Source organism: Capricornis sumatraensis, chromosome 19, assembly GCF_032405125.1.
Source record: "Capricornis sumatraensis isolate serow.1 chromosome 19, serow.2, whole genome shotgun sequence".
Lineage (NCBI taxonomy): Eukaryota > Metazoa > Chordata > Mammalia > Artiodactyla > Bovidae > Capricornis > Capricornis sumatraensis.
In genome coordinates, this window is record NC_091087.1 from 49,667,902 (window position 1) to 49,676,698 (window position 8,797).

General features: G+C 42.3%; 1 pseudogene; it reads left to right on the top strand.

The window, feature by feature from the left end:
- The first annotated feature begins 1,813 nt into the window (after positions 1-1,813).
- Positions 1,814-2,386, top strand: LOC138095531 (pre-rRNA-processing protein TSR2 homolog pseudogene; annotated as a pseudogene).
- Positions 2,387-8,797: the final 6,411 nt, after the last annotated feature.

Below are 8,797 nucleotides of genomic sequence, written 5' to 3' on the forward strand. Positions count from 1 at the left end.
TTTGGTGTGAAACCTGGCGCATGTTTAATGGGCTCACAAGAGATAATACAGCTGCTTCCAATAGTAAGCAAAAGAGTAACACACCTGGGGAAAGGCAGCGTGAGTGGCAAGGAGGAAAGCTAGCAATGTGGAGAGTTCACATACACTCCTACCCAGCTGTGAACTATGTCACTGCTGTGGGTGCCTGGGGTCCATCCCAGAGGGAGACATACAGACTGCACCTCAGCGTTATCTGCCTGGGAGTAGAAAGGGAAAGCACTTACCCATGAGAGACCATCCCCCATTGGTCAAAGGTTGCCCAGTGAGGTGTTAAGCCCTGAGACCCTCCAGGTTGCACATTCCTGGGGGCCAATTCCAACAGGTACACAATGCTCAGATGTCAAAGAGGCCCCCCCTTAGAGAAGAGAGGCTGTGAGGTGGAGCACCAGCGGTGCCTGATACAGGCCTCAATGTTAGACAATGCAGGTGGGATTTGGTTTTTTTTGTTGTTGTTTTTTTTTTTTTTTTACTTTCTTCTTTTTTTTTTTGTCTTTTTATTTTTTTATTTTTTTAATTAATTTTTTAAATTTAATTTAAAAATCTTTAATTCTCACATGTGTAGGATTTGAATCCAATACCTTCTAATCCCAGAGAACAATGTCACGGCTCACACACTGGGGAGAGAACAACAGGCCTGGAATTTGGAACATTTGCTTCTAGTTCTGGAATTACTACTCCTGGCTACTTGATTTAGGCAAATTCTTTAATAGCTGGATCTCAGTTGCCTTACCTAAAATAGGGATGCTGAACTAATTCCTTATTCCCCAAAGTGTGTTCAGTTTTACAATAGTGTTGCAAAATATTGATTAGCAGGTATAGCTGAGAAGAGGGAGTTTTGTGGCTAAGTAATACTGGTAAATGCAGCAGTTATGCAGATTTCTTCACTGAAGAAATAAAAATTATGCAGATTTCTTCACTGAAGGATATCTCAGAGTCTTTTTTTTTAATCTTTTGTTTTCCATTTGTTTATTTGGCTGCACTGAGTCTTAGTCGCTACATGCAAGATCATGTTTATTTGTAGCATGTGCAATCTAGTTCCCTGACTGGAAATCGAACCCTGGGCTTCCCCATTGGGAGTGCAGTCTTAGCCACTGGGCCAGGAAGCCCCATATCTCAGAGTCTTTATAAGATATATTACACGAGCTACTTTATTGAAAAAACATTTCAAAGAACTAATTTGGTTGATACTTATTGAGCAGTTACTTACTATTTGCCAGGAATCATGTCAGGATCTTCTCTTGCATTGTCTCAGTCATTCATTTCTTCAGAACAATGTTTATCAAGCTTCCTGCTATGTGACCACACTGTTCCTGGCACTGGAGATACCTCTGGGTACAAGATAAAGTCCCTAATTTTTACCTGGGAGTGAGGTAAGGACAGACAAGAAATAGGTAAGCATGAACAAGAAATTGGCATGCCAAAGAAATTGGCATGCCTCATCTCGTTGTATTCTCAATTATTGTGACAAGGACTATTTATCATGCCTATTTTATAAATACTGAGACTAAGGATTAGAGCGGGTAACATTTAAAATCACAGAGGTGGACGTGCTAGAACTAGGACTGTAAGTGCATTAAAGTCTAATTTAAAAATGTTGGCATCAGGTGAACAGCATTGATTCATCAGTGTCCTGGGTCCAGCACAAGTCTTGTCATCAATCCACATACAGCTCATGCCCACGGCTATTAAAGTCGCCACCACTCTGCTCTGTTGTCTTGTCCACCATTCTGAAGGTCAGTGTTAGGCAAAACACCGGTTTAAGAAACAATGCAGGATGGCGGGCGCTGCTGAAGATGTGCGAGCGCTCTTCGGGGCTGCAGTCCGCGTGGCACTGGAGGCCTGGCCCGCCTTGCAGATCGCTGTGGACAACGGCTTCGGAGGTGTGCACAGCCAAGAGAAGGCTGAGTGGCTGGGGGGTGCAGTGGAGGAGTATTGCTTCCGCAGTGCTGACTTGGAGCTAGATGAGGTGGAGGACTTCCTCGGGGAGCTAATGATGAACGAGTTTGATACGGTTGTGGAGGACGGGAGTCTGCCCCAGGTGAGCCAGCAGCTGCAGAGCATGTTCCACCACTTCCAGAGGGGTGATAGGGCTGCTCTGAAGGAGATGGCCTCTCTCATCACCCAAAGAAAGTGCAAGGTCAGAGCCACTGCACTGCCGACAGCCGGAGAGACCGATGAGGACGATGATGCAAACAGCTTGGAGGAGATGGAGGTTGCAGCTACGAATGATGGGGCAGCTACAGATGGGGTCTGCCCCCAGCCTGAACCCTCTGGTCCAGACTCCCAGACTATTAAGGAGGAGGATATAGTGGAGGATGGCTGGACCATTGTCCGGAGAAAAAAGTGAATGGGGCTGGAAATGGTGTGGGTCCTTGTATGCTAGTTGTTTGGGATTTGTTTGTAGGGTTTTTGTTGGAGGGTTGCAGACCTGTGGACTGGTTATCCCATATCCACCTTCTCCCCATTCCCTTGTCCAGCTTCTTCCAGGGGAAGAAGAGCCCAAGGGTCCTTGCACTTGGGGTGGCCTGAGTGATGAGGCCTGATTTCCCAGCAAAGTGCCTCTTGGGTGCAACCAGTGTGAAGAGGGAGGGATGAGTGGGTGTGGGAATAACTGCAGGAGAAGCTAAATGCTGGTTGATAGTAGGCAGGTGAATGTGTGAAGGGAGAGAGCCAGCAGGAGAAGCAATATTCCTGCTGGGTAAGGAGTGGTGAGATGAGCTTGCAAATAGAAGAGAGATTAGTTGAAGATATGAAAGTAGCTGTGGTACCTGCCCCTCCCCCACCCCCACCCAGAGCAGCTCTGTGCTCCTGAATCTCCCAGAGATGTTTCCTTCCTGCAGCCCAGGGTCCGGCCCTAGGTTCCTTCAGGTTGTCTAAGACCTTGTCTAGGCAGTGAGCTCAGGGGACCTGGGCTTTGTTTTCTGTCTCCTCCAACCTCTTTCCAAACACCTCATCCCATCGAAGTCATCTCAATAAATAATACCTTATTGTTTAATTTGTGGCTTGACCTGTGAGTAGTCTTGGAAGCATCCTTCTGGGAGCTGAGCTTCAGAGCTCAACAAGGGAGCAGTTTCTGGGCCTACCCCAACAACCTGCTACTTTGGACAAACAAACAGATGGACAAATGGAGCACAGCCACGCTCTGAAAGTTTCTGTAAGCTTGAAATAAACTGTATTTTTCTTTAAAAAAAAAAAAAAAAGAAACAATGCAGATAGTCTAGGAGGAGGACCTCTGGCCATAACAAGACAAGCAGCAGCAAAAGATTTTGCTCATACCCAAGTGGAGATTTGGAACTCAAATGAATGAGAGGTGACAGTTTTGCAAAGTATTGCATAGCATCTCATTAGTTATGCCTCTCAACAATTCTGAATAGAGTTACACTATTTTTCTCTTCTTACTGTAACATTTACATTTTTTCTCTATAAAAAGTAAATGGTGTTGTGGAAGTTTTTGCACCTTTAATAATCTAAGGAGTGACTTGTCAGTGATAAGCTGATTTTTACAGCATATACTTTTCCTTGACACATTCCTTTGAAGAAAATTAAAAATCCAGGACCTGATTTTAATGATCCTTAGGTCTGTGATATTACTCTCAGAAAAAATAAAGTAGGGAAATGAGAATTATACTTTCTGTATATGACCTACTGAAATAATCAGGATTGTTGCATGTTAGTTATATGAACTATCCTTTGAAGATATAGGCTATTTGTATATAGATAACACTTCCTTAAATGCTTTGCTATTTTTATCATTGAGAGACCCCTCATAAAGCTCAATCTAGATCTAATCTGACTTTTAAATTCCCAGATGAAAGGAGCTTGAAGGAGTTACAATTTGTGTAAAATCCCAACAGTTAATGGAAACATCACTCACATACACTATTGTGTTTAAATAATTATGTGACCACATTTGAAAAATGAAAAAAAAAAATACTGTTCTTTGTGGAGATTTGCATAAGTAAAGAGTCACAAATGATAACAACAACACAGGATAGTCGAGGATGATGAGACCTCAGTCATTTGAGGCCTTTAGGACCACATCCCCCATTGAAACTGGAATCTCTAGCCATATAGTTCCCTCTGCTTCTGCTGGTTGACATCCAGCTGGGCCATGTTCTTCCAGTGTGCATTAGGGAAAAGAACAGGAACTGGAAAACGTATGAGAGAGTACATGTAGTGCCATTCACCATGTGGTTTTTTAAAAAATATATATCATTTTGCTTAACAGGACTAAGGCAGAGATCACAGAGCTGACACAGTAAAGGTGACTTAGAACGTGTTAGAGGCTGCTCCAGGAGAATGTCCAAGGCCTCAGCACTTTTATGACTTGCCACTAACCATAAGCCAAGCCTCAAAACCTCATTCTCTGCTTTTCTACAAGAAAATATGATTCACCATGTCCAACCTTTTTAGAATAACCCAGGTTTCACCAAATGTGAAGTATAATTATATAATATTCAACTAGATGGTCAAGGGAAGTGCATCCGCTGTTCTAAACAGGTTGTGGCAGAAAACTAATTACAGATGACTGCAGAGAGAAAAGGGCAGAGTGTGTGGATCGTGAGATAGAAAAACACATTACAAAGCAAAGGCCGTCTCACTTGATCTTTGAAATTATTGATTCAGGATTCCTGAGTCTTGGTTAAGAGGAAGTAAATGTTAAAGCTGTAACTCTCATCTTACACAGAGGAGTGTAAGAACTCTCTACAAGAACTCTTTGGATACTCATGCAAAAGCAGAAAGAAGAGGACAACCCTTGCAAAGGAAATGTTTGCCTATCTTACTAGAATAAAATCAGAATGAGAACTGCTTTCCAGAATGGCTGAGATAGCAAAGTTCTGTGCTTTAAAGAGGATTTAGGCCAAATAGTTGCCCTGTGCTTTGATCTTTTCTACATCATTGTTCCCAGGCTTAGACCTCCTGTGGGTCAGAAACCTACTTCTGGCCTGACACAGCCTACATATTTATGAGGATGACACAGACAAAACACTATCTACTTGAAAAGTCCAAAAGAGGTGACTAAAAGGAAATACTCATGATAGGTATGGATGGTTAATTTTTTTCCCTTCAATAATTCATCAGACATCTACTGAGCAATTTCTATGTCTCTACCAGGTCTTGGAGACACCAGAGTAAATGACATCTTGTTTTTAGAGAGCTTTCCATTTTTCCTTTTGTGTAATAAAAAGGATAGATAAGTCATAGGAAGCCACACTGTGGTAGCTAACAGGGGAGATACATGGTCTGGGAGCACAGAGAAGAGATGTTTAAGAAAATCTTGGAAATCAGTGAAACCTTCTACAAGTTACCAAACAATAACCGTGAAAAGGAGATTTGGAACACTGAATTTCCTTATTCATGATCTTGCCTTTATTCATGATGTTCTCTTGGTATCCAAGCACATAGAAGCTATAATTTTTTTTCTTTTATTGTGATTGATTTACAGTGTTGTGTTTAATTTCTACTGTACAGCACAGTGACTCCATTATATGTGCATATATTCTTTTCCATTACGGTTCATCACAGAATACTGAATATCGTTCCCTGTCTGTACTGTACTGTCGTACCTTGTTTATCCATCCTATGTATGCTAGTTTACATCAGCCAATCTCAACCTCCCAATCCTTCCTTTCTCGCCCCTGCCCCTGCCAACCATAAGTCTGTTCTCTATATTTGTGAACCTGTTTTTGTTTCATATTTTCATTTACGTCATAGTCTAGATTCCACATATAAGTGATATGATGTGGTATTTGTCTTTTTTCTTTCTGACTTACTTCACTTAGTATGATAAGTTCTAGGTCCATCCGTGTTGCTGCAAATCCTTTATTTCTTTCTTATGAAATAATGGCATTACTTCAGTATTTCATATGGCTGTATCACATCTTTATTCATTCATCTATCAATGGACATTTAGGTTGATTTCATGTCTTGGCTGTTGTAAATAGCACTGCTTTGAACATAGGGGTGCATTTATCTTTTCAAATTATAGTTTTGTCTGGGTATATGCCCAGAAGAGGTTTGCTAGATAATATGGTAATTCTATTTTTAGTTTTTTGATGAACTTCCATACTGTTTTCCATAGTGACTGCACCAATTTACATTCCCACCAAGAGTGTAAGAAGGTTCACTTTTCTCCACAGCCTCTCCAGCATTTATTATTTGTACGCCTTTTAATCATGGCCATTCTGACTGATATGAGGTAGTATCTCATTGTTTTGGTTTGCATTTTTCTATTAGTGATCATGAGCATCTTTTCATGTGCCTCTTGACCATCTGTATGACTTCTTTAGAGAAATATCTATTTAGGTCTTCTGCCATTTTTTGATTGGGTTGCTTGTTTTTAAATTATTGAATTGTAGGAGCTGTTTGTATATTTTGGAAAGTAAGCCCTTGTTGGTTGCATCATTTCCAAATGTCTTCTCCCAGTTCATAGGCTGTCTTTCCATTTTGTTTATAGTGTCCTTTGCTGTGAAAAAGCTTATAAGTTTTATTTGGTCCCATTTATTTTTGCTTTTATTTTATTGCCTTGGGAGATGAAACCCCTTTTAGAAGTATACTGTATTTCTTTTCCCTGAATACTGTCACCCTATGCTGTGGTGAGTTGAAGAGCTCTGCCTCTGAGGACCTATTCACAGTCTGCTAATAGAATGAATGTTTGTGTCCCCTCTGAATTTATATGTTGAAGCTGTAGCCCATATTGTGATGGTCCTGGGAGGTGGGATCTTTGGAAGGTGATTAAGATTAGATGAGGTCCTAAGGATGGAGCCTTCATGAATGAGATTAATGTGCTTAGAAGAATCACAGGAGAGATTGCTTTGTCTGCTCTCTGCCATGCAGGATACCATGAGAAAGCAGCTGTCTGCAACAAGGGGAAAGACTTCACAAGAACCTGAGCATGCCTACACCCTGATTCTAGACTTGCAGTTTCCAGAACAGTGAGAAATAAATTTCTGTTGTTGATAAGCCCCTGCCACTCTATGTTATTTTGTTATAGCAGTCTGAGCTGACTATGACATGGCCCCTTGCTTACCTTCACTTAATCTTACAGGTCACATTGGTCTCATGCTGTCTGAATCCTTTACCAGACTTGGTACAAAGGCAGTGCTGGGCACAGGTCCAGTTGAAGAACTTGGCCTTCATCATTGTCTTTTAACCAAAGCACAATGTCAGCTTTGTCTCTTTTATTATGCTGATAGCCTGCACTAATCAAATTTAACATTTCTGTCCTTCTATTCATTTTCTATAGCTATCATTCCTTTAATATTTTATTACCTACTTTTTTACAGGAAATGATTTTTTGTCCAGTGTGGCAAGGGTATGGTAGAGAAGATGATTGCAAAGGACCTATCTAAATAGGGATTCACATAAAATCAGTTACTATCAGTTCAATAAAAAATTGTGTCTATTATGGGCCAAGTGTAGGCAACTTAAATTTGGGGTATGTAACTTGATGTACTGGAGAAGGCAATGGCAACCCACTCCAGTACTCTTGCCTGGAAAATCCCATGGACGGAGGAGCCTGGTAGGCTGCAGTCCATGGGGTCGCTAAGAGTCAAACACGACTTCACTTTCACTTTTCACTTTCATGCATTGGAGAAGGAAATGGCAACCCACTTCAGTGTTCTTGCCTGGAGAATCCCAGGGACGGGGGAGCCTGGTGGGCTGCCGTCTCTGGGGTCGCACAGAGTCGAACACAACTGAAGTGACTTAGCAGCAGTGGCAGCAACTTGATCTACATGCAAATAAATGGTTAGATGGATGGATGGATAGATGGATGGAGGTGGCTGGAAGAATAGTCAAACAGATAAGGCAGGTGTCTCTGTCCTCCATAATGTCACCAAAAGGAAAACAGTTTACATTCCTATTGGGATATGGAGAAAGCAATGGCACCCCACTCCAGTACTCTTGCCTGGAAAATTCTATGAACGAAGGAGCCTGGTAGGCTGCAGTTCATGGGGTCGCTAAGAGTTGGACACGACTGAGCGACATCCCTTTCACTTTTCACTTTCATGCATTGCAGAAGGAAATGGCAACCCACTCCAGTGTTCTTGCCTGGAGAATCCCAGAGACGGGGGAGCCTGGTTGGCTGCCGTCTATAGGGTCGCACAGAGTCGGACACGCCTGAAGCGACTTAGCAGCAGCAGCAGTAGCAGCAGTGGGATATATGCTGTAACTACAGTTGCCATGTTGGCTAAACCAAGACTGCCAAGTACTGGCATCCTTGTGTAGATAAGCTGACAGAATATTTGAATCTGAGATTGCCAAAGAGCTAGGACTTAAGTTCACTCTACCTGTAACACAAGACAAAAATAAAACATTTAAAAGAAAAAAATCAGTTCTGAACAGGAAAAGAGGGATGTTTACACGAAGGAGTTGATATGTGGATTGGTTGTGAGGGGCGAGCAGGCTCATTCCATTAGGGAACCAGGAAGGGCAGAGCATCGAGGTGGAGAACACACTGTGTCAAGGGCACAGGGCTGGGGAGCTGCGACCCAGCAGGCCAGGAGGATTGGGGTTCTACCCTGAGGTCCTGGGAGATGCTTGAGAGACGGACTAGGGTTGCTGATGAAGGAGTTTTTTGCTCCATAAGAAATGAGGAGACAGAGATGAAGTGACACTTTAAACCTGAAATGAGGAGAACCAGGGAGTCTGACAACCCAGCTTGAGCTCCAGAAGGGCACAAACCATGTCTCCTAGTTCAACAGAATTCCACTAGTAAACAGCGCTTAAAGGAAGATTAGAAGAGCTCTACTTCCTA